At 34.4% G+C, this 5711-nt stretch overlaps 1 pseudogene; it reads right to left on the bottom strand.

Annotated features, from left to right (window-relative positions):
* Window positions 853-4907, bottom strand: LOC109844780 (annotated as a pseudogene).

Raw genomic sequence — 5711 nt, 5'->3', positions numbered from 1 at the left:
CATAGTGATACTTTATTTGACTCTTTCTACTTGAGGTTTATTTCAGACTCAGAGGTACTTCTATCTTATTTTGTTGGGCTGACTGATGATTATTTTCATGCTTCTTCAGTGTATATTTGGTTTTGCTCTATTTCCATTATTTACCTGTTTAGTACCTTCGCCTATTTGTTGATTCAACTAAAGAGATAGTGACTGTGATGGTGAATCATGCCGTAGCATGGTGTTTGATGCTTGGCAGGTTTGACAATCCGGATTTCACCTTGGACTGCAGTCTTGTGTGAACCCTGGGGCGTCACAGAGCGCCTCGATTCATTTTATACGCATGTCGTGTGAAGGTTAGGTTCAGTTCATCAGATATTTTCTTTCACTAGTACAAAAGAGGTCAGCCTCAACGGTTCAAACCGTTGGGGCAGATAGTGACCCCAACAGTTCAAACCGTTGGGGGCAACAACTTCACCCGTTGGGGCAAATTGAGTTAGGACAAAGTTTGCCCCAACGGTTGTTTTAACAGCACCTACTGATATTTTTTAATTTTATTTCTTAAAATATAAAAAAACCATGCACCAACGGTTGGAACCGTTGGTGCAAACATCAGCACCAACGGTTTCAACCGTTGGTGCAAGTTGTTTGCACCAACGGTTTAACCGTGGTGCAAGTTGTTTGCACCAACGGTTTAACCGTTGGTGCTGTTAACGTGCACAACTCGTGCACCTTATCAACCCATAGTAATGTGAGAATTCAAGAATGATAATCAACATGTTCATAACAATATTCTCATGCAATTATACAACCAAAAACATAAATGTCATAAAATGATTTTAAGATCCTAACACCATGCACAATTATAAGCCAAAACAAAAAATTTACTAAAATAAAATGCGAGTAGTAATTTTTAAACAACTAAATCACAAACATAAAGAATATCCAAAATACAATGTCTCAAATATCTAAAAAGTACAAGTCACTGCTGACTGAAAAAAATCAACTATGTTAATCCCGTCAAGCACAACTTGCTCTGTGTCATTCACAAAACTTTTAGCAAAAGGCATATAAGCAGTTGCAAACTTGCAAAATTGGCAACAATTGCATGCTATGAACGCTCTTGAACGCTCTTAAACTATGAAAAACTGCACAACACACGGTGTTCCCATAATTCTTGCTGCTTCTGCAATTTCGGGATCCTCCTCTATGTCAATTTCAACAAAATGTACATTCTGATCAAATTCATCTATCACCGGCACATAAAAGAAATTGATGATTGATTGCCATATTCTTTAACCAGACAAGTACGCATATGTATAAACTGATCAATAATATGGTGCATTTTGACAGATACTTGTCTGGTTATATACAGGAGGTATATGGGGGCTTCATATCTAACTTTTGACAGAATTGATCTGATTATTTGTTTAAAACCTCTCTATACAATGAACATTTGAAATGATATAATTGGCCAAGAGCACAATACCTTGCCCAGTATAGGTTTCAATGTCCTACATGGACCGCATGTTGGTGCAGTATATAGAACACATATTAGCCTCGGGCTTTCGTGATATAACTTCCTTAGAGCATACTGCAATATACAAGCTCAATGTTAAACTATCTGATGGATAGCATAAACATCATCATACTCTCAAATAGATGACAAACACCATATCATTTTAGAGGATTCCAGCTTCTAGAATGATAAGTCAATAATTATGTTTATAATTACATGGCCCTTGTGCTTAGTACGTGTAATGTCGAAGCCCATTTGCACGTCCTTATCTGAAAGTTCCTTCTTTTCCTCTTCACGTACAGGCTGTTGATAAACAAATATGTAAAAAAGTGCTCAGTTAAGAGCAAGTGTAACTTCAAACTACTATAGTAATAAATGCAAACACATGCATTATAGCAAATTTGCTTATAATTTAGTGCCAAACTCATGCTGAAGAAACCTTAAATCCCTTTTTAATAAAAACATATAATAAAGGATCAGGAGCTGCATAAATTTTTAGATGAACTATGGTAAATGTCCATGAACAAATTGAGCGTATTAGAAGCATATTACCTGGTGAAATTCAATAAGAAGATCATTGGTCACCAAATATCTCTCAACAGATAAAGCAGGCTATACATCCAGATCCAGCAGCAGTTACTGCTTGCCTCCACTCATGATCCTAGCAGCAAAATTCTTGAATATTGAAAATTTATGGACAATATATTTAGGAGTAGCTCAAAGCAACTATATAATAATACTTGCCTACTACTAATCAGACTTACCATGAGAAGTGTAGCAGTTTAAGGAGTCTGATGAATAGCAATATACTGCCAACAGAAATCTAAGGAAAAAATGGAAATTACCTGAACATCACCAGCAGCAAAGACATCTTCCACAGAAGTTTTAGCAGTACCCTCTTTGACCAACATATAGTCAGAGCTGTCCAGTTCAACCTGACCTTCTAGCAACTGGTTGTTTGGAGGATGACCTATACCATAAAATAGACCTTTCACTTCTAGAACCGACTGCTCTCCAGTATCAACTCTTTTTAATAGTATGCCAGACATCTGGCCCTTGCTATTGCTGACGACACGACTGCTCTCCAGTATCAACTCTTTTTAATAGTATGCCAGACATCTGGCCCTTGCTATTGCTGACGACATCCGCAGCCTCAGTGTTGAAGTGCATTTAATAGTATGCCAGACATCTGGCCCTTGCTATTGCTGACGACATCCGCAGCCTCAGTGTTGAAGTGCATTGTAAGATTCCGATTGTTGAATACTCTGTGAAACATTCACCATAATCAACCTGTTAAAAAAACATTCAGGAACTTGAAATTTTACCATCATTAAAAATTGTACTGACAGATTGATATGAACATGCAATTCTTTTAGACAATGGGAGAAAAGGATGAGAATTCAAGAATGATAATCAACCTGTTCAACTTGCGTCATGTCAAACTCTGTAATAATATGGTCAAACTAAGGGATGTATGCATGTAGTTGTGACAAAAGAACTACATGCATGTAGTTATCACAAAAGAAACAATATGAAATAGAGATCAAAGAATGTCAGAAACAATAACCATCTGCATATAAGCAAGAAAAAGAAATCACTTACAGCTGCTTCAACATTAGCAGGAGATTCATCCTTAGGACTAGAAAGCAGCTCAGAACTATACTCTCAACCTGCTTATTTAAAAAATCTCAATTAGCTATGAATATATAATGCAAATTACAAGCATGAGAGTTTTTTGCATGAGAGTTTTTGCATAATTATAAGCTTCAACACGCGCTTTTAGTCTCAAGTACTCTTGATGACTACTCTGCAGCATCTGAAGACCAAAGATTAATTAGTACACAATATAAGAGTCAATAATATGTATTATATATCTGGGTCAATAGGTTTCCATGTATAATCTCTCAGAATGGTCAGCACTAAGTCCTATATTGTCGAAAGTCAATGATTTAAGATATCTTAATTATTTATTAGAAAATTAAGATCGGTCATAAATTATTGCATGGTCTTCCTGAACTCACAATGGCATTTTTGAGGTACTCATCAGATTTTGCAAGTTGCTTTGATCGTAGCCACCTTGATTCCAACAGAAATGCATTACATAACCTTGTCCACTCATCAGATTTTGGAAGCTGCTTTGATCGATCGCCTCCAAGTAGCTTTAAAGATCCTCATGTGGACCCTTCAAAATCTTAGACTCAGCCTACACATTTCAAGAACAAACTAATCACTGACTTTACACAAAAATAAGCCTAACTGAGCTGGGAAACACCACATAGAACATGACTTTTGACAATTAGGCCATTAAATGAACCAGTTAGGAGACGTTATTATATTATAATTATTGAGGCAAAGAGGACCAGAGATAGGCCTGAAGAATTTGATTCAAAGCAATTAATTTAAGAACGAGATGACAATAGTTAACAGAGAGATGACTCATAATAGAACTGACTAGAAGGAAATGATTCGTGTAGACGAATCCAAAAGGTTAGGATAAAGGTTTTGTTGTGTTGAGGTTGTTGTCGTAGCCCAATTTTGCAAACCCACTCTGATCTATTGTTTACTTCTTCTTGAGGACCTCAATTTCAAGTATTTTTTTTACAACTAACTTTCCATATCTTCATGAACCATATCTTTCAAAATCATAAAATTATAGACGCAAATATTAAAAAACCCACTACATAAACTCGCATTCATCAAAATGAGAAATTTCCACTCCACAACTCTATTTCAAAATTCACCACATAATTAAACCCAACAACATAACCAACAACATGTACAGCATGAAATTCAGAAGAAAATTTCAGTTTCACATTGACAAAAAAGGTCTAATCTAGGATTAATGTTCAGATTTAAAAAAAAAACAATAAAACTCAAATTTCAAGCAAAAATTCTACGAACTTGACGCGTGAGATCAAACTGACCGAGAATAACCTCAGCCGACTTAAGCGTCTTATCAATATTCTCATGCGCCCTCCGAATCGCGTGCGTTCGAACCTGATCCAAAATCAAAACCCTAATTCACATCAACAAACCCTAACAGAACGAGAATCAGATCGATCTAGGGCTTCAACTGCAGGAGAGATTCAATACCTGAGTCGGTCTCATGGCGGCCTCGAGGGCAGAGAGGCGGTGATCGAAGGATCCAAGGATGGTCACGGTGTTGTCGGTGATGGTCTGGCTCTTGTGGAGAGATTCAGGGGCGGCGACGACCTTCGACGGGGGTTTTTTGATGTGTGAGAGAAAGAGAGAATGGGCCGAACTCCAGGGGCGGCGACGACCTCCGTCGGCGACCTCCAGGGTCGGCGAGTTTAGAGTTGGTAGCGAGGGGATCGAAGGCGCAACGGGGGTTTGGGTTTTTTTTGCGTGTGAGAGAGAGAACGGGGCCGGTTTTGGGGTGTTTGTTTTGTTTTTTTAATTTTCGTGAAAATAAATAGAGGGAAGTTTCCCTCTATTTTGCGTTTAGAGGGGTTATTGGTTAGGACAAATTAGGGCTAATTAGGAAAATTGTTCTAATAGAATAATTTTATCCATTTAGGATATTTTGAGTTGGATGAAGTGGGATAAAGTGGGATAATGGGATAATTTGAGCATTTGATTTAACAATTCATGTGGGATAATTGATGATGTGATACCTTATTAAAATATAATTTTATCTATTAATTACATCTAAATTAACTTATCCAATTGGTTTAGTATATTATAATATAAATATTATTTTACTTTATATTAAAATATAATACATTGTACTATACTTACAAATTACTATTATTAATTATTATATTATATTATATTATGTTATATTAACATGCTATACTATATATAATAATTAATATAATATAATATCAATTTATTTAATATAATATTTTAATAAAATAATATTTAATATTATACATTATTTTATTTATACAAAAATATAATATGTTATACAATAATTACTAATTAACATTATTTTAGTATGCTACATTATATAATAATTGATATAATATATGAATAATATATATAATATAATACTTTAATAATATATTATTTAATTTAATATATTATAATATAGTATCATAGGATATAATGTACTAATTAATATTATATAATAATATATTACATAATATTATTAATATATGTTATTAAAATATTATATATATGTTATTAAAATATTAATATATGTTATTATATAATATTATTAATATTTGTTATTATATAATATTATTAATAT

Source organism: Asparagus officinalis, chromosome 6 (genome assembly GCF_001876935.1).
Source record: "Asparagus officinalis chromosome 6, Aspof.V1, whole genome shotgun sequence".
NCBI lineage: Eukaryota > Viridiplantae > Streptophyta > Magnoliopsida > Asparagales > Asparagaceae > Asparagus > Asparagus officinalis.
Note: the sequence above shows the minus strand (reverse complement) of the source record. Positions and strands in the feature narration are given on the sequence as shown.